Source organism: Sceloporus undulatus, chromosome 1 (genome assembly GCF_019175285.1).
Source record: "Sceloporus undulatus isolate JIND9_A2432 ecotype Alabama chromosome 1, SceUnd_v1.1, whole genome shotgun sequence".
In the NCBI taxonomy this organism is placed as follows: Eukaryota; Metazoa; Chordata; class Lepidosauria; order Squamata; family Phrynosomatidae; genus Sceloporus; species Sceloporus undulatus.
This window is the reverse complement of record NC_056522.1, coordinates 233,669,075-233,690,139: the sequence shown is the minus strand read 5'-3', so window position 1 is coordinate 233,690,139 and position 21,065 is coordinate 233,669,075. Positions and strand designations below refer to the sequence as shown.

General features: G+C 40.2%; 1 long non-coding RNA gene across 1 annotated transcript in view; it reads right to left on the bottom strand.

The window, feature by feature from the left end:
- Nucleotides 1–414: 414 nt before the first annotated feature.
- Nucleotides 415–21,065, bottom strand: part of LOC121919213 — a 63,929-nt gene continuing 43,278 nt past the window's right edge. Inside the window, exons 2-5 of the long non-coding RNA XR_006101415.1 lie at nucleotides 19,068–19,128; nucleotides 6,684–6,736; nucleotides 2,578–2,660; nucleotides 415–1,283 (exon numbers count right to left, since the gene is read on the bottom strand). This is a non-coding gene — a long non-coding RNA (uncharacterized LOC121919213). The remainder of the gene's footprint in view (nucleotides 1,284–2,577; nucleotides 2,661–6,683; nucleotides 6,737–19,067; nucleotides 19,129–21,065) is intronic.

Genomic DNA, 21,065 nt, shown 5'->3' with positions numbered 1-21,065 from the left:
CTGAGGATTCCACTGGATGGAACTATGGCAGTTAAGTGGAATCCCAGTACAATAATTAGTTCCATTATTGAACTGCCCCTACTGCCAAGATGTTCCTTCTAATATTTACTCCTACTGCTCCTACCCTCTGGTGGAGTAGAGAACAAACCAACACTCACATCTGTGACAGCCCTTTAGAAATTTAAAGACTCCAATAATATCGCCCCTTGACCTTCTTTTCACCAGGCTGAACATATTTGATGTTTTCAGTCTTTCCTCATATACGCTGGGGTTTGGTTCCAAGATCCCCCATGGATAACAAAATCTGTGGATGCTCAAGTCCCATTAAATATAATGACATAGCTAAATGGTGCCCCTTATAAAAAATGGAAAATCAAGGTTTGATATTTGAAATTCATACTTTTTTGAACATTTTCAAACCATGGATGCTTGAATCCATGCATAAGTAATCCATGTATAAGAAGGGCTGACTGTACTTAGTTTTCCATACTTCTTATCATCCTTGTTCCCTTCTCTGAATCTGCTCCAACTTGTCTGAAATAATACAAATACTTTGACTGATACTTTGTTGGGAAGATCACACTTGCTTGCTTCTAATCTCTATCTCTTTTATTTATTTAAAAACAAACAAATAAACAAAAACCCTTCCACCAGTAGAATAATGGTGTTTTCCTTATCTCTTTAATCACACATAAAAATGCCTAAGGCTGGGAATGGTTATATATTTAGAAGAAATAAAGAGTATCAGTTCAGGGAAGGTCTAAATATCAGTTGGAGAGCACATGCTTTGCATGGAAAAGGACCTAGTTTCAATTCCTCTCTAGATTCTCTAAAATCACACTGCCATTCAGCATCAACAACACTGAGCAAGATGAACCAGTGTTCTGGCTTGGCATATGGGGCAGCTTCCTGGTTGCAACCATGTTGGCCTAAACAAAACTCCTTAGCAACCATCAAAGGACATCCCTTTGGTCATCAATAGAGACTTTTTGTGAGAGGACATGTTGTGATTATTTCCTCCAACAACAGAATGATAGCCGCCAAACTCAGAGGAAACAGCATCTCCTATATTCAGGCAAGAAATCAACCAAACATGAATGTGATAGAATAATTTTGAGCACTATGAACCGCTACAAAGCATTGCATCTAATATTCTCAGTTTTCATGTGCACACATGGTGTTTGTTGGATGCCACACATTTTCTTGTCTTTCTTCTGATTCTCAGGAAAATCACTGTTGTTTTTCTGCATTTCTTCAAAAGTAATCAAGCTGGTAGACCTGGTCTGTCAATGATAACAACAAAGCAAAGCATAAGAGTTGCTTTCATGGCAGTTTTTTCTCTTTTATCTTCTATTGTTCAGATTATGCAATACTAATAGAATGTATTTGGTGCATAACTAAATCTGTGGTGGGCATATGTGCCATCCAAACACTGAGCCATGTCAGAGATGTGCCATTTTGAGAGTTGATGCATGCCCCACAAGTAAACTAAAGACATTCTAGAGCATATTCCCCCTATGCTTTAACAACACCATTTTATAATTCAGCAAGCTCAAAAAGAGGAAAGACATTGAAATACACATTTCACATCTTTGAGCACTGCATACAATTTCATGTTGGGACATGTAAAGAAGACCAACAGTCTCTCTCTGGCATCAAGAAGGTATCACTTCCTTTTTTAAAAAATAAAATAACTATTGATATTTCTGAATTGCTGGGTGAGTACTGTGATGTCACCTCAGGTGCAGAATGCTGCTAATGTATATAAATAGCTGAGTAAAATGGAAAATGTACAGTGTGGGACCATCCCTCTTCCCTCTTGTATGAAAGCAGCCAGCAAATATTATGTAGGAGTACTTCCAATTTATTCAAATTAGAGGGGATTAAAACAATTGGGAAACAGAGGAGATCAAAGATGGCTGAAATGGTTTGACTTTTTGTGTGAAGGTATGCGCCTCCAACTCACCTGTCGATATATGGCAACTTTATGCACTTATAGGATTTGCTAAGGCAAGCAATACTCAGAGGTGGTTTGCCAATGCCTTCTGCTGAAATTTAGCCTAAGACATTTGGCATTCCTTGGCAGTTCCCCATCCAAGTACTAGCCAGGTCTGACTCTGCTTAGTTTCCAAGAGTGAACAGGATCTGGTCCCTTCAGGGTTAAAGTGAAAGAAGATGCTACCATATTGGGATTGCATTTATTTGGAGATATAAACCAGACATGTTAAATCACTGCCAGATTCTTGTTTATGCACTACACCAGCACAACTATACCAGCATAGATGGTAGCTGCAGGAGGAAAAGGACTGCAAGGGCAGTAGCTATGAAGTAAGTTGGGAATTGGAAAAAAGCTACTTGGAGATTTTGCCTGCCTTCACTCAATACCACCATTCAACCCTAGAAATGTGACATCCACAGTATTCCAAAAGGATTGTGGCCTTTAGAGCCAGGCTGCCAAACTAAGTTTACCTGATATTGTTTTCTTTTATTCTCACAATAGTTCTGTGTTAAAAATGCAGTTAGTCTTTCTGTTAGCCTAAGAGACATTTCATAGATGAGCAAGGAATCTGAACCCACCTTTTCACAGTCCTAGTCCAATAGCCTAACCACTGCCATCATCTTCGAAGGATTCCAGGTGTGAATTTTGTCCATGGGAACTCCTTTAAAAATATTTTAACACAATGTAAAAACTATATTTCAGAAGTATCTGTTTTCATACATTTCATAAAAGTCTACAGCAAGAAGGCAGGAAGGCACACACAAGAAATTCTTAATCTGTTGTAGGTATGTAGGCTGACATTGAACTTTCATCTACAAGAGCTGTCCAGTTGACATTAGTTTTGGCCAGCTGTATGCACAAAGGCTCTTATCTTTGCCAGTGAAACGAAGGGGGAAACCAACACTCTTAGGGATTTTGTACATACATCCGTATACACACCAGGCACTAGAAAGTTACAACTGGTTCTAAACCTAAGCCACAGTATTTTGAACACATGCCTTGTTTCATCCACTCCAGGTAAGTGTAAATGGGAACACACTGTCCTCCAGATTCATGCCTGCTCCTTCCAATGGCAAAACAGAATCAGAGAAGAGTGAAATTGTCTCTCAGAATAAATCCCCTCTGGAGCAGAAAATGCTAGAATTCTCCTGTCAGACTATATATATATATATATATATATATATATATATATATATATATATAATGTTCTGTGGGGAAAACACACCCCAACAATCTGACAGAAATCAGGCAAAGCCACTTAACGCTGAGTGAGGTGTTTCCACAATATTTCAGACACAATGTGATATCAAGGAACTCCCACTCAGCATGCTATCAAAACAGCCCAGATGCACTAGACAGCTAAAAATCATCACTCTTCTCCACTACTGCTTGAAGTATTTGAAAAGCCCAGAGGAAATGCTAAACCACATCTGCCACCAACCAGTTTTTTTGTATTATGAGAAACCAAGTTTTAACATCTCATTTCAGAGACAGAGAGATATGAATTTGCTACTGGGGCCTGCATTATAAAATGAAAATCAACCTGTAGTATTGCTGCTACTCAATATGTTCAACAAATAACACAGACATAGGTTTTGAATCCTGTTGGTTACTCCCAACTATAACAGAGCCATTGAATCTATGGCTGAATGGTACATTGCAACATAGCTAAATGCATTGATTCAGTGGGTCTGTGGTTGCTGCCAAATTGCAGAATTGATGCAATATGACACTGCTTTAACCCTTATGGCCCCATCCTATGGAATTCTGGGAACTAGTTTCTTGTGGCATGAGAGCTTTCTGAAAGGAAAAGACTAAATATCTCACAAAACTACAGATCTCAAAATTTCATAGCACAGTTAAAGCAGTGTCAAGCTCCATTAATTCTGGAGTACAAATGCAGCCTAAACTAGCTAATACTACTAATAGGAATTAGGCCATAGTTTCCCAACTCTATTCATATGTTTAAGAATAGCAGAAGGGAAAAGTGAAACATGGCATACACACCACTGCTAAGTACAGAGGTTGAATGCACAATTTCTTCCTCACCTATTTTTAAGAAGAGACATCTCATAAATAGGACTTCCAAAGGACTAAACTGTAGCCTGGATACACCAACTTAAGGGTGGGCACATTTCAAGCATATTTGCTTTGACTTTTTAAAATTCACCAACCCAAGTTAAAATTCAAAATGATGGTTTGCATATTGGGGACATTCTGTATACTTAGAATATGATCAGCTCAACAACTTGTTTCCATTATCAATACTGAGGTCACATTCATTTTGAATACAAAGTTGCACGCCTGGGACGTTATCGCACAGGCTTGGGGGAACACAATTAGATCGGAACAAAAGGTGGCGGAAAGGGAGCGAAACGGGGTTATTGCCCATTTTACTGCATGCTGGAATGCCGCCGAAGCCACCAGAAATCTCCGTTCCATTTCCCATCTGTCCCCCAGTGCTGATTTTCAGGAACTGTTCTAAACAGTTCCCAAAAATCGGCCTCTCTGGCGTGGATGGGGAATGAAACGGGAACTTCCTTTCATTCCACACCAGGTGCCTTCCCAAGACCCCATGCGATCAGGTCCTTATTCTGCCTCCAAGCTTTGGCCCCATGTTAGTGGAGCACTGTACCCAAGTGTTCATCTGAACTTGTAATGTGCTATTAAATGTACTGAACCTATTTTGAGAACAGAGACTAGCACATTGGATAGTTTCTTTAATTTGAGATTAAAATCTGGAGCAGATTCATGATTTTACTGCCATGGAAGCCATCCACCTTGCTGTTGTTGAACATCTGGAAGACATAAACTTTCACAGATCTGCAAAAGTAGAGTCCACTCAACTTTCTACCCATCCCTGCCTCTAACCTTGGAAATGTATCATTAAAGAAACTAAAGGGCAAAACAGACCAGCAGTAAGAGCCGGCCTCCAAACCTTATCAGGTGCTCCTTCACAGTATTTATAGCCTATGATTCTGTTTTAACTGCTTTGGTTCTATTCTGTGGGATCCTGGGATATAGACTCTAAGGAGGGGCATTTACATTTCTCAGTCAGAAATCTCCTTTAGTGTCTCTGACCAAACTATAAGCCCCAGGATTCCATAGGAGGCAGCCATGGCAGTTAAAGTGGAATCATAGTGCTGTATTTGTGAAGCAAGAAAGGGCCCCAGATGTCTCCTCACACTGTAGGTCCATCAGCAGACAAGGGAGCCGCCACCACCACCACCACCATCACACCTTGAGACAGAGCTCTGGTCCCTTCAGGATCTTCAAAGTCTTACTAATACACCATATGATGGGTTTGAGAACAAAGGGTATGCTAAGCTTGCTTCTTCTTCCAGACAACTCTGAAACTCTTTCTGGAGCTGAGGGAAAGAATTTAGCTGATTAAGCAAAAGGAGCTAAATCCAATTGTACTCCCAGCTAGAGTAAACCATTGAACTCAATGGGACTTATAAAAGTGGTAATTCAAAAGTCCAATTCATTCCAATTGGTCTATCCTATTTGGAAATAAAATTGGACTTAGTTCAGGGTGGAACCTTCAAATGTTGTTCAATTACAACTCTCACAGTTCAGGCTGATGGGGCTAGCAGTCCCACAGTCCACAAACTAACCCCCCAAAACACCTAGATCCCACCCACCCCTCTTAGATCCCAAACCCACCACTGGGTTTTTTTATGGAACTGATGCTTGCTTTCCATTCATACATCAGAACCCTGGCTAGTCACGAATAATATGTGTATGGCCAGGGACATAGCCAGGATTTTGGGGAAGGGGGGGTGGTCCAAATTAAGTGCCACCATTATAATGCGGCTTGGGCACACTGGCGCAGTGGCATACACCATTCATTGTATCTAATGGAAGGGGGGTCCAGACCCTACAGACCCCCCCCCCCCCCACCCTTGGCTACATCCCTAGTATGGCTGCAGATATACTGTAGTATTAATGTAGTTTCATACTGCTTTAATTGCCATGACTCAATGCTAAGGAATTCTTGGATCTGGGGTTTCATGATATATTTAGCCTTCTGTATCAGAGAGCTCTGGTGCCAGGAAAAAAAAAATACAAATCCCAGAATTCCATTGGATGGAGCTATGGCAGTTAAAGTAGTGTGAAACTACATTAATTCTGCAGTGTGGCAGCAGCCTCAGTTGCTCTTTGCTGTTAGGAAGCTGACAGCAAGCAGATGTAACATGTGGCCAATATTTTCATGGGGTGAAAGTAGTTGTTCCAGCCCTTGGCTGTGGGGAAATTGGGGTGTAAAGCTACAGACAGATTAGAATGCTCTCTCACCCTGTCCACCATCATCCTTACATTTTTAGCCATCTACATGTTAATTTGTATGCTGCCTAGTACTACAAAAAGATAGATAATTACATTATCTGGAGGGTAATTGGAAGTGTCCATTGGGGATGCATTCCAAAGACAGAATATAGAGTATATATTCCTCAAAATGTACCTGTTCATTTAATCAGACAGCCTATTTGGCAACACTGCTTCAGAACCATAGATTTCACCCATGCAATCTGAATCAGTCAGTCAATCAGTCATTAATTATAATCAATCTAATTTGCTAACTTCTAAGAAATTCCCTCTTTCATATACATGAGATAGAAATTTCGTGTATTTGCTCATTTTGAAGATAAGGTTTTATCTCCACAATAATAAAAAATTACTTTACCTAAATAATGATCAGACAATAGACTAGGCAACCATTTTTTGTGTTCAGCATTTCTGTAAAAGAATGAAAATTGACAGATAAACTATGTCACTAATAAAATAAATTCATAGTTGAATAGGGCTAAAACGCAAAAATACTTCAAAAAGTCATAGTACTACAGCTTTTGACAAATGTATAGATTTGAAGTTCAGAGTGTTGCTGCTTTATAGATTTCAAGTGGACAAAATAAATTCCTCAAACAAAATTCTAACTTTCGAATAGTAAGGCTACAATCCTATCTATCACATATGGACAACCCAGAGTCCATGGGATACAGCAGGAAAATGGAAATCTTGATAGGTCACTGGAAAGAAGGAAAGAGGCTTAATCCTCTCCACTGTCCCAGCAGTCCTTCTTTTAATAAACATTTCCTTGTTACTGTTCCTGATGGCTGGACAGAGGGAGAAAATGCACAGGTGTCCCCAAGGGTCTGTGGGTTGGCAAAAGTCCAAGCTATATGTGGTATATAGACCTGTTGCTTTAATAATCTAAAACAGTGGTTCTCAACTTTCCTAATGCCTCACCCTTTTAATACAGTTCCTCATGTTGTGGTGACCCCCAACCCAGTGTCTCTGTTCCTAAGACCATTGGAAATATGTGTTTTCCGATGGTCTTAAACAACCCCTGTGAAAGGGATGGTGACCCACAGGTTGAGAACCACTAATCTAAAACAATAGCTCTCAATCTTTGCTCCTCCAGATCTTATGGATATTAATTCTGACCTGACCACTGGCAATGCTGGCTGTGGTTCCTAGGACAGTCCCAAACATCTAGACAACCAAAAGTCTAAAGTTAAACTTGCCCAAGTAATCTGTGACATATAAGAGTGTTAGAAACCTATGTCTACAGTGGGAACAATATAAAAACAATGTGAAGGTATCTGAAATTTTTCTGTGTCTCCAGTTTTGAATTGGATTCACAATCTAATTTGCTAATTTGTAAAAGCTGTACTAGTGCGCGCACACACACACACACACCAAACATTTCCTGCTATTACATCCATTCCTTAGTTTTTAGTGAGAGCATGTTAAGGTATTATACATCATGAAGTGAAATATTTGCTTCCTTAAGTCCTTGCTGAAATTCCTTTACTTTCCCAAAAGTTTCTCCCAGAGTTGAGGCCATTAATTTTATTTATATTGTGTGGTTCTTTATGTGCATGATTTTGCAAAGAACAGTGGTATTCCTGAAATCATAGGCAACTATTCTACTTCTGTTATTTTATCCTTTTTCTCTTCCTGTGTGTTACTGTGTGTGTGCATTTGCCTTCAAATCCACCTGATGGCTAATTGTCATCCTATGAATTCATCTGGTTAGGCAAGGAATTCTCAGAGGTTATTTGTTGCTGTCTTTCTCTGAAATAAAAGCTAAACACTTGCTATTCCTTGGAGGACTTCCATTCAAGTAGTAACCAGGCCTGATCCTATCTGGCTTCTAAGATCTGCCAGGATCTGGTGCCCTCAGATATTTACACCTCAACTGGAGAAGAGGTTTTTGTCTCATGACTATGATGGCTAACATGTATGTGTATAAATTTACACTTAGAAATTAATATGTGTAAATGGCATGCAAACCCGCATGCCTGCTGTGTGTCTGCTGTCCAAATGGGCTACTTTGCCCCTACCTACTGTTTTCAGCTGCTTTGAAGGTGGGGCATTTAACTGGGGCAAAAAGAGCAAAAAGAAGCCAGGATACTCTGGCTTAGCCTAGAAAATGTGCATCTTCACATCTGCATATAAACAGCCCAGTGCCAGTGTGGGGCTGTGGCAAAGCAAAGAAAGTGTGACAACTTAAATGGATTTAATTACAACATACAAAAATGAGACAGTCCAACAGGGGGGCATTGGGTGAAAGAGGGTGAAGGATCCATGTATTAGAGTCTTCATAATTGTGCTTTGCCAGTGTATCACTTGAGCACCGATGAATCGATGCCCTATACTGGAGAATGTGTGACTCTGTGGTCAATCAGTGGGGCAAATATGCAAATGGATGTTATCTGGGCAAATGTGGGAGGTGCTTAGAGGTTGCAGGCAGTGTGCCATGCAGTCTGCCTGTGAGTATTCAGCCCACCTCAGGAGCAGTCCAATAGCCACATTTGAGGTTTTGACTCACTTTTGGAAAAAGCAGGATCAAGCTGCTTTTTCCTGCCCATCTGCTCTGCCCCCCCCCCCCCCCCGGTTAATGAGAAATAATTCATTAGAAAAATTATACAAAGAATGGGAACTGGTAATAAGTTTCTTTAAAAGAAATGGAGAGCAATGGCAATGATAGTTTTCCCGACAAAGGTAGCAGGATATAAAGATAAGCTTGAATGATGGAATGGGGGGAAAATATAAAAGGATGAGGAAAACAAAAGATATGAGACTGCAAAAAATAAACAAAAAATAAACAAATAAGATTATATTATTCTAACATTATAGATCCAATTGATTAACCCTACAAAATTACTAACAGCCATATCCAGATATTATTACATTGTTAGGTTTCTTTTTGCTCAAAAATATGACATTGGTGCTTCAGTTCATTCCCATGTATGAGCAAACTGTAATCTTGCTGCATTTATCACTTGAAGAAGTAATCCACACTTATTGCAAAATTCTCTGTCTATAATAGCCAGTAAAAACATTTCTGGTGACATTACAAGATCTACCTATAACATGTTTGTAGTCAGATATAAATCTTAGTCCAATAGCTTTTTGCCTTCTTACAAATCCACTAAGTGGATTCTTAACAGCCCCAAAATTTAGGTTGCATGTAAGCAAACTAATTAAGATCTTTGCCTTCTTTAAAAAGCATTTCTCTTGATATCAGCTTCCAGATGTCTTGTTCTTAGTACAAAAGATCACATATTTAACCCATACTTTTCTCAAAAAAATAGCTTTCTGTGGTGAGGGGGCCAGTATTATCTTGGGAAAGAGTCTCTGCTAATATTTATGCCAAACTCATAGAAAAGCCTTTTTGAAATAATGATTTTTAAATTCTGCATGTGCAGAATTAACTTTATCACATCAAAGAAAATCATGCCAGTCAAATCTTAAAACCTTCAAGTTCCAGAATTTATAGTGGTTTTTAGGTAATGAATACTCAGCAGGGGTTTGCCATTTCCTTCCTCTAAAATATAGCCTATAATGCTTGGTATTCCTTGGTGGACCCCCAACTAATCAAGACTGGCCCTACTTAGCTTCCAAGATCAGATGGTATCTGGTGCCTTCAGGCCTTTGGGGCATGTGTGTCTGTGTGTGTGTACACACACACACACACCAAATGAAGGCACCAGATACTATCTGATCTTGGAAGCTAAGTAGGGTCAGGCTCACACAAGGGTTGCCACACCAGGAGCATCGCAGGCCCTGGTTTCAAAGCCAAAACTTGAGATGTAGTGATACTTCCCTGAGAAGGGAGGATGTAGCCACACAGACACCCTGGAAATTCTGTGAAGCAACCTACAGGAATCAAGACCAGCAACATGCAGTTTTTAAAAAATAATTTTCAAGATAGTAGAAGCAAGTACAACAGATATCCATGCCTCTCAAACCTGAATCGTAAATCTTTTTCAAATATGAAGAATTAGATCTATGAAAACTTGAATTCTTAAATATTTCCTAGATGCTTTCAAGGAGAAATTAAAGTACCATTTCACAACTGCAAAGCTTTTTAAATGTTTCATTTTTAACATCAGGCATGGCTTGAAATTTAACTGGTTGTATTTCTTTTGTAGAATTTGTGCATTTTCTTTCTTCATTACCTAGTGCAGATGAAGAGCATTCAAGGCAAATTAGTTCCACATCTGTTGGGAAATGTTAATGGGAGCATGTCCGTTTAATAAAATTCTAGTGATGCCCCCACACAATGTTTCTTACTTCTTCTATGCTGCAAGGGATGGATAGATTGAATTTTCTATGATGTAGAACCAGGTTTCAAATATTGAATTAATAATGCTGCAAATGCTGCCCCAGGCCTTGAAACATCTCATGATTTATGGAATTCCTCAGAAGGCCTGCAAAGACTGGGCATCCCTCCAGTTTTCAAACAGGAGTTGAGAAAAGAAAAGATGAGGTAGAAGGAAGGAGGAGCTGAGCTAATAGTTTTTAGTAACATTGACAAAAAAGGGACTGGACTTCCACAACACATACTCATATGTTACGTAGCTATGAAAACCCCTATCCATCCCAATGGATGGATATTCTCTTTTGGCTGTAATCCCAAATATTTCTTTTATCAATCCACACTGAATGCAGAATGACACACTTACTCTCACTCTCCATCAATCTTGTTTTATTTGTGTGCTTTTTAGAAATTGCACGCAAAATAAAATCACATTTCTTGATCCATTTCATGTAAATTTCTCATCATTCTGGAGATGTAATGTCTGAAAAACTTTTGTAAATCCCTTTTAGAGGCTGGGGGGAGGGGCAGTTCTATAATTGTGAACAAATGTAATGTCACATGAAATAATTAAAAGATGAATCAGGAGTGCTTCCAACTGCTTTGGCTTACAGGTCCAATCTGCCCCACTTAGTACGGCTATTAGTAAGGAACTGTTGATCTGTAAGACAAAGCATCTGACGGACCAAAGGTTTCCCACTCCTCCTTTTCCTTTGAATCGCTTGGGGTCAGAATACCCAAAGAACCACCTCACCCTATTATATCTTCCAGCCTGCTCTCTAGGATTTGATGGAGATAACCTTCCCTGAAATATAGCATAGATGTATATTAGATCATGTAGGAGGCATGAAAGGTCCTTCTCTATGGTTTCAACTTAGTCTTTCATGAGGTGTTTATCCACTTGTGCCCCTCCCTGCCATTTTTCTGCTACCAACAATTGTTTTCCTATGAGCTTTTTAATTAAGCTTAAACTGCTAACTCTGATGATTTAATTCTCTGTCATGCTATTTCTCTTACTGTTTTCTTAATTCTTCGAACTGGTTTTTACAAATTCTGTGTGGATTGTTAGGCATTTTCAGGTCTATTCTGATAAGAGAAATAATTCTAATAAAGAATAGCATAAATAAAACTTTCTAGCATCTGGCTGAGCCAAGTCATTTTGCTTCCTAAAGCAAGAAAAGCAAATGGTGTCTCCTCTGAAGTTAAGGAGCATAGTAGCTAAGGCTAGTCACATTGTTTTGGTGCTCAAGGCAGAAAATCTCACAAGTGCCACTCACTGAGAATAAAAATAAAATAATGATATATTAAAGATTCGTTTTCTATCCTTTCCCCAGCAAAAAATCACCTCTGATGGTTGTTGTGTCACACTCCCCAAGAGGAATGGAAAGAATATATTTTAAAAATGTGTTTCTCAACTATTGGGAAACCCTGATGAGGAGAATCTTGGACTGATGAGTATTTTGAAAATTTGGGATTTATTCTGTGCCAAAGTTGTATGGGCCATTTTGTGAAGGAAAACTGCATCTCTGGATAGGAGGCAGCATTTTCTGTGCAGTTGCTGGGTTTTGCCCCAAAAACCACATGTATGAATTTTGCTCAGAATAAATCTTGAAAGCTGCATAGTTTGTAAAGACATTCTTAAATTAGGAAGAAAACTGTTAAAATTGCTCATTGCTTTCTTTAAAAAAATTGAAAGAATGGTATCCCAGCTCCCCAATGATAGCGATGACCGCATTCTTGTACTCTCTAAAGATTCAAGTTTATAAGGAGCCCGGGTGGCACAGTGGTTAAATGCTGGTAGTGCAGCCACAATGTTGTGAGTTTGATCCCAGGGGGCTCCAAGGTTGACTGAGCCTTCCATCCTTTTGTAGGTCAATAAAATGCGCATCCAACTTGTTGGGGGCAATTGGCTTATAGACTGTAAACCACTTAGAGAGTGCTGAATTCACTATCTAGCGGTATAGAATTATAAATGCTATTGCTGTTGCTACTGATAGTACATTGTTCAATTGCTTTAATCATTTTTAACAGCTCAGTTTAGACCTTTGGAAGACCTGCATGACTTCCTTTCAGAATATCTAGAATGTTGGAGCAGATTTTTGCACCTATAGGAAAGGTAACAGAGTATAGAAATAATGTGTACTGAAGAACTTTTAGATCACAGTAACTCATCAACCTCTGAATTAGCAATTGGGGATGCTGCAAGCAGGGAGAAGTGTTTGCTTGGCAAATATAATTTAATATGAAATCGTTATGACTTTATTGTTTCCCCTAGCTTTCTGCAGTACAGAAATATCACGGCTCATATCTTTTAAGAGCTGACATGATGCAAAAAAATTATGCTGGCCTTTGCATGACATGTCACAGAATGATAGAGATGGAAGGAATCACAGTTGTGAGATTGACCCAAGAGTAGACAAGATGTAAGAGTGCCTCAGAAATGTAATGTTTGTACATTCCTGTCAGAAATGACCTGATCTGCACCTGTTGAACTTTTCTGGGCATCAAAAAAATTAACATGTGAAAATCTACCAAGTTTCACATAGTTCGATCCCAATTCGAAGTTTTAATTTCTAAAGCACTGTAGTTGAGCACATTTTTAAGCACATTAAACTGATGTACAACTGAGCAAATAAAATATGATACTGGTTTTAAAGAACAGGAGAGAGGCACAGTAAGAGAAACAAAGAAGCAGGTGGATGAAGAAAACATTTTAGGATTAGGACACTTAAAAATTCCAACTCAATAATTCACTGCCAGAGACCCAGAATGGGTCGTGGTTTAAATGTTGAACTAAAAATCTGGGAAAACAGGGTTCAAATCTCTGCTAAGCAATGAAAATCCACTAAGTAACCTTGGGCAATCTTTCTCTTAAACTCAGAGAAAGACCATGGTAAAGTCCCTCTGAATAAATCTAGTTGGGGTCCACTTAAGGCACATAACAACTTCCCTTTGCTTTGGGAATGAGCATTGCAGGATGCGCCATAGGACTACTGTCAAAGCATAGCAGCAGTTCCATTTTCAACTAGTAGAAAGCAGCGCCAGTGTGGAAAGGGATTCACTTGGCATTGTCTTGGGTATGTTTTAGTGTTTGCTGAGGTTCCTGAAGAATATCAAAGAACATAGTCACAATCATGGAAATAATCCAGTCATGGTTAAACATTCCAAAATCCACACACAGAGACCCCACACATACACACACACAGCTTCAAAGGTCTACTTATGCCTAGCATATTCTGGTCCTAAATTCCACCCCACTTGTTCTCTTTGGTTTTCTTTTTTTGCTCTTGTAAAAAACGATGGGTGGCTGCCTTCCCATGCATTCCCCATTTTTCACTTGCGACCTCTGCTGAGTTGATAACAAGGTGCCCTGTTGTCAATGGTGGACACCTTGTTCTGACCTCAGAATGACTCATACCTACAGCAGCAATGGCACTGGGTGGCTCACAAGGCCACCTTTGTCACTGCAAACAGCAAAAAGTGAGTTATTTAAATGCAGGTTAGCAGGAGAAAGCCCTGAATCAAATGGGGCTGTCATGAAGATTGTCCAGCCCCAATTCAGGAAATCCAATAGATTTCACATAGTTCAATCCCAATTCGAAGTTCTAATTTCACAAGCACTTTAGTTGACCACATTTTTTAAATGCAGATTAGGAGGGAAAAGCCCTGAATTGAATATGGCTGTCATGAAGATAGTACAGGCCCTATATCCTGTCAACAGGATCATAAAGTTTTGGCCCTGTAATATGTAAACAGGATGCAGCAAGCCCAGAGGAAATTTGGGATGAATCATTCATGTAGACAAGGCCTTAGATGAATGCTTACTCTGTCCCATTGAAATCAATGCCATTTAATAGTGCTTAACTTTTGCTGGACAGTTAGCTTGATATTAAAAGGAAGATATCCTAACTGTTTGGCCTAGCCTAGTAAAACTAAGGATAGAAAAGGAATTCATGTTAACTGAAGAGGTTTTTTTTAAAAAAAACAGATTTTTTTCTAATAGAAGGTCTGCATGACTATTACTAAAAGAGTTCGTGGATCTTTCATCTACTTTCACCAGTAATTTTCACCACAAGTAAGCCACACACAACTAAAATGAGTAATTTGATAAATTTGTACAAAGGTGCTTCAATTAATGGAAAGATGCATGGAAATGTAAACATTAAGAAAAATGCATACAAAAAAAGTACCTTTGGAAAAGTCTATAACAAAATGCAAACAAATTTATGTACAATTATCATAACTTGTTATGTACTAAGACAGGGTGAGAATACTGGTGGGATGCTGAGAACTATAGTGGAAACAAATCTGAGAGATTTATACGTTTCTCAGTCAGTAAAACACTGTATCTAAAATAAAGCAGAACAAGAAACAGCTTTCTCATAGCCAATTAAAGCAGAAGAAATGGGACACAGTGGTGGAGATGTACTAAATATTTCTTGCGCTGCCTTGTGAAATTGGAGTTCTTTTTTACCTAAGGTGAGTGTTTTCTTCCCTAGACTTCGTGCCCAATTAATTCACATGGTGAAGAACTAAGAGAATTACATCCCCATTAATGCCCATTGCAGCACTGAAAAGACCTGCTTCTCCCATGCAAGAAATTATCCTTGCCTATGGATAATTCCACAGCCACACTGATTACTCTCTTATTTTAATCACAAATGTGCATATGCTATGTAAAGTTCAGTGACCTGACATTACTGGAGTCATATATCATATAACAGCTGATTACTGAAGTGCATTCACCAAGCATAGCATGATTTCAGTTAATGTCCTTGAAGAGAATCTATAACTCCTGCAAAAAAAGATTGTACAGGTGTGTCTTTCTTTCTAAAAACCCAGCAATTCAGTCCCTAGGGTCTGCTATACCATATGCCTTGCATGCTTTCAGACAGATAGCTCCTAGCTCTATCAACCAAAATGCACTGTACAACTATTCTGTCTTTCCTTCCTTTGTAGAGTGTATTAAGAGAAAAGAAGATGTAAGAAGTTGTGAGAAGAAACAATTACAAATGGAAGACATTTTATCGTATGAAGTTATGAAATTCCTACTTCATTTGGAAGCATCCTTCCTCACAAAGTAGTGAACTATTGAAAAAACCTTCTCTAGATCTCACCAGACTAGAGATCTATCGGCCAGTATCCAATATCCCCTTTTCAGACAAGAAATTGGAATGTGTGGTGGCCTCCCAGCTCTAGGAGTTCTTGGATGAAATACATTATCTAGATCCATTTCATTCTGGCTTCAGACCTGGCTATGGGACACAGACAGCTTTGGTTGCCTTGGTGGATGGCCTACGCAAAGAGCTGGATAGGGCAAGTGTGTCCCTGTAGGTCCTTCTGGATCTCTCAGTGGCTTTTGATACCATCAACCATGGTATTTTTCTGAGTCACCTCTCTGGGATGGTACTTGGGGGCACTGTCTTACAGTGGCTTCAGTCTTTTTTGGAGGGGCGAACTCAGAAGGTGGTATGGGGGGATTTCGGTTCGACCTCCTGGCCATTGGTCTGTGGGGTGCCTCAGGGTTCTGTTCTGTCCCCCATGTTATTTAACATCTACATGAAATCACTGGCAGAGGTTATCTGGAGTTCTGGGGTGTGGTATCACCCAACTCTATCTCTCATTTCCATCTGACTCCAAGGAAGCTGTCTCTGTACTGAACCAGTGTCTGATGTCAGTAATGGACTGGACGAGGGTAAACAAATTAAAAGTTAATCCAGGCAAGACAGAAGTGCTCCTAGTCAGTTGTAAGGCAGATCAGAGGAAAGGGATTCAGCCTATGAAATCTCAGGTTTGCAGCTTGGGTGTGCTCCTGAATTCAGATCTGAGCCTGGATGTCCAGGTTTTGGCTGTGGCCAGGAGTGCTTTTGCACAGTTAAAACTAGTGTACCAGCTGAGTCCATTCCTTGAGAAGTCTGATCTGGCTACAGTGATAAATGCCTTGATTACATCCCATTTGGTCTATTGTAACATGCTCTATGCGGGGCTGCCCTTGGAAACTGTTCAGAAATTGCAGCAGGTGCAAAATATTGCAGCCAGGTTGTTGACTGTTGCTGGCTACTGGGATCATATCACTCCCATTGAAACAGCTGCACTGGCTGCTGGTCCATTTCCAAGCAGAATTCAAGGTGCTGGTTTTGACCTTTGAAGCCCTAAATGGCTTGGGTCCAGACTATCTGAAGTACCTTATCTCCCTATACAAGCCATCTCAGGTACTTAAATCATCAGAAGAGAGCTTTGTCTTAGTCACACCACCTTTGAAAGTGTGGTTGGTGAGGACCCAGGAGAGAACTTTCTCCATGACTGCTCCCAGACTGTGGAACTCCCTGCCATGAGAGGTTAGATCAGCCCCCTCCCTGCTCTCTTTCCGCTGGCAGCTAAAGACATTTTTGTTTAGGCAGGCATTTGGTGTAGATTTGATTTGAGTAATGTGATGTCCTGTTTTAATGTTTAATTATTTTTACTGTTTTTAACTATGCTTTTTAAATCTATGTTTTAATGTTGGTAGTATTTATTTTTTAACTTTTGTATCAATGTTTAGCTCTGTCTTTCTTAATATATTGTAAACCATCTTGAATCCCACTGTAGGAGAAAGGTGTGATATAAATTCTTGAAATAAATAAATAAAAATTGAACCTTCAGTGATGGAAAAACAGGAACTCCAAATATGAGATAGCAGATGGAAAAGGGATTTCTTAATATAAGCTCAGAGGAAGGAAAAGCACGCGGCACTTGAGAATGTATGTTGTACATCACAAAAAGCAAATGGACACACAATATAGACAATAAATGTGCCAATGGATTCTTGATAAGAATCTCCCAGTTCACAAGCAGCTGATATATGGAAGTATATCACCTCCCATATCCTATCCAGTAGAGAGAATGCTGTTGCATGTGTTTCTTTTTGTGGGCTTCGCACAGGGAAATGGTTGACAACTGTATGAACAGACACTGAGTTAGGCTATTGTTTCATTCAGCAAAGTCATTCTTGTGTTCCTATGAAAATCCAGTATGCCATTACCACCTAAGTGAATTGATGCAGTCGGGTATTATCCCAGGGAAAATGCTGCTGTTGCCACCCCCCACTGCATCCTGCCTAAAACCCAGCTACAAGCTGCACTCAGATGGCTGATTTGTAAAGTTGAGAGCTTCCCATCTATGCAAATTGGCCATCTGAGCACAGCTTGTAACCAAGTTTTAGGCAGAATGCAATTGGGTGGTGGCAACAGTGGCATTTTCCCTCTAAGATTGATAGGTCCTTCAGTAAGATTCTGCTGGAAGTTGACTATAGAGTCATGATGGGGGACTTAGCAATTCTTGGAGAAAACACATGTTTAGGTCTTTGTGCGATTCTATGGTCAACATCCAGTGGTTCCTACAGATTCCTAGATAGGTATTCCCTCAGGTTAAAAAAAACATAGGGGCTCGACAGACTGATTGCTCAACGCTGCCCCTTTCAGCCCCGGAAGCAGGCAACCACACACCACAGACGGTGCATGGAACAAAAAGAAGACCTGGAAAGGGGCTTGTTTTTGCATCATAGAAGGGGTGCCATAATCACCGTGGCATGGTGTTATGATGCCCCTTGTGCACAGCGCTGTTTGAGTGCTCCACATGAGGGACATCATTGTGGCGCACCCCATGTAAAGTGCCAGTCTGTACTGCCTCATAGTGTTTTTTTATTTGTGGTTTTTCCACTTTCACAGGGGTCTTGCACTCCTAACCCCAGCAAATGTGGAGGGCCCACTGTACAGAACATTTCTACACTGCTCCACAGTCATACACTTGAGTGAAGATTAGTATCGAAACCCTTCCATTTTAGAACTGTTAAGTGCAAAGCAACGTATGTGTTGTACTAAGGAGTTTGTTAAAATTAATGTGTTGCTATCAGTTATAGGTAAACAAGTAAAAGAAGCTCAGAGGACTACATTCTTGTTTGTCACCATTTCGTCCTAGCCTGGGAAAAATCAAATGAATGAACTGGTAGGAAAGAATACATATCAGAAGAGGGATTAGCATGGTGTAAGGATTGAAAATCCCTGCAGACTGGATGCAACTATAGCAGCTGCAGGATCCTCCACATATTATTTAGAGTTTAAGCCTCATCAAAGGCAGAGTGTGGGTAATACAGAGTTCTTAAATTCTATATATATTTTTTCCTGGAAGTGTCTTCTTTAATAAGGTAAAAGGGGTTATTTTCTAGCCACAGCAACCTCTCTCTTTCTCTCTGGATGATTTCACACTGCTGTGGCTTGACAATACAATTCACATCATGGAGGCAGTGAAAGCTTCCCTTGTTCCCTAAGACCAGGACTGCCTCCGGATTAGGTTCAAAGCTACTTTAGAAGATGAATTTCAGAAGGAGAGAAAACAGAATGATATTTTTCAAGGAAGGCTTCACAGTGAGTTATTACTAGTGATTGGTTTTTCCCAGTCTTTTAACAATATATAGAGACTTACCTGGAAGAAGCAATTGCCTTTTAGGTAGAATTTATGGATGGCTTTCTTTAAGAATTTCTTTCTGGAAATAAAACAAGGAATTTGAGGGGACAAGTGGAAAGAAGTGTGGCTAGTGCCCCTTACATTTTCCATTCACCTTTGGTTTCTAACATGTAACAAACAATGGTCTTTTCCCATTGTATTTTTCATTTGAATAATGTACTCATATCCCACTTTTCCCTCTCCAAAAAATGGGACTCATAGCAGCTTGTGAAGACAGATACAATATAGAAAAGGCATACAAAATGGCATTTTAAATTAAACTCTCTATAACATTACAGTACATACATTTAAAGCATCATAGGCCCCATATAGACAGGCCAAAATAAAGCTGCTTCGGGGCACTTTGGAGGTATGCTGTTTAAATAATGCATGGGTCCTAAGAATCTGGAAGCTGTGCCAAAGTGGCACTCCATTCCTTAGAACTGGATTGTGGCTTTGGTGCGACTTCTGGACTCTTTGGACACAAGCATCATTTAAACAGCATACCTCCAAAGTGACTTGAAGCAGCGTTATTTTGGCCTGTCTGTATGGGGCCATAGGCAATTAAAAGGAACAGCAGTGAAACACTTTATTTATTTAATTATTTATTTTCTTCCCTTTCCCCCAGTGAGGGACTCAAAGCAGCAACAAATTTAAAAGCCATAAAAGTTACAAATATAATTAAAGTGCAACAAAATTAAAAGCAGTTAAAAGCATAAACCTTGAAAAGAAGAACAAAAAATATAAACAACACAGCAAATGGAAGGCCCTTTCCACCTGAACAGTTAGCATTTGCCTCAGATGCTGCTGCAAATAACCACACATAACAACAAGTTTGGAAGAAAGGCCACAACTTTATTAGCAAGCAATTGGTAAGGGTTGGCACCAAGCATGAGGTCAGGATCTGTGAAATCAAACAACCCCACATTTGTCTGATTATCCAAAAACCTGGCACCCACCAGGCGCTTGGGATGACCTAGGGGCTAAGGAACACAACTTGACCGCAAAACCAACACCTTGACGCAAAACATGCCATGCGTTCACATATTCACTAAGCCCCTAGTCACTGGAGGCGCTCCTGCGTTATGGCCCCGCAATGGCCATACGCCTGCCCTATTCGCCCCGGGTACCTATTGACTCCCAACCAGAGCCCATAGCCCTGATACCACACTGGCAGATCCTGGCCTATGCTGCCGCCCAAGTTGTGACAAAAAAACCCACAAAACAGCAGTGGGTGGGCGGAGGAAGCTGCTCCTGTCTTCTTCTCCTAGCTTGGCTCCGCACCGTGCAAAGCAGAGCCGACTGGGGGACGGGCCTGCAGCACGGCCTTATATAGGCCTAAGCCTGCCCCCACAACGTGTGCTGTGGAACTCTCTTCCAAGGCAGCCCAACCAATGGGCTGCCCTGGAGGCCTGAAGCTCCGCACCACTGAGACCGACTCCCAGAGCGTTGCGGGGTGGAAGGACCACCCCTTCCGCCCGCGCACCAATAGGGAGCTGGGGCAAGCCCAGTGCTCTGGGGTTGTAGTTTTTTCCGCCTCTAGCGGCAAAACGGTCTGCCGGCTAGCGGACGCCGTTTTTAACTTCAGACAGATATACAGCTAAAGCTTCACGCCAAGGCTGAGTTTAGGGGAAATCTAACCATTGTGTTTCTAAATGAAGGACTGTGCAGAGAACTGACTGGCTGACTCTTTTATATTTCCCTCCTGCACTTCCTAGTTTTGCAGCCAATTTTCCAGATAAAAGAATGTTTGAGATTTCTTAAAAGGAAGAGTACAGTGTTTGTGTATGTGTGTTTAAAACTTCCCCGAGTGTGAAAATGGAAGAGAAGAAATCTTGATTCAGAGTGAAACACATGCTTTTGAGGCTCAGGACTTTACTGCATGCAAGAAGGGCAAAACTGATTGGAGAGTTGGCATTCTCTGTGCCCACTCCACATGATTTTAAAAGAAGCGAAGCATTTCTGGTTTCTCTTCCC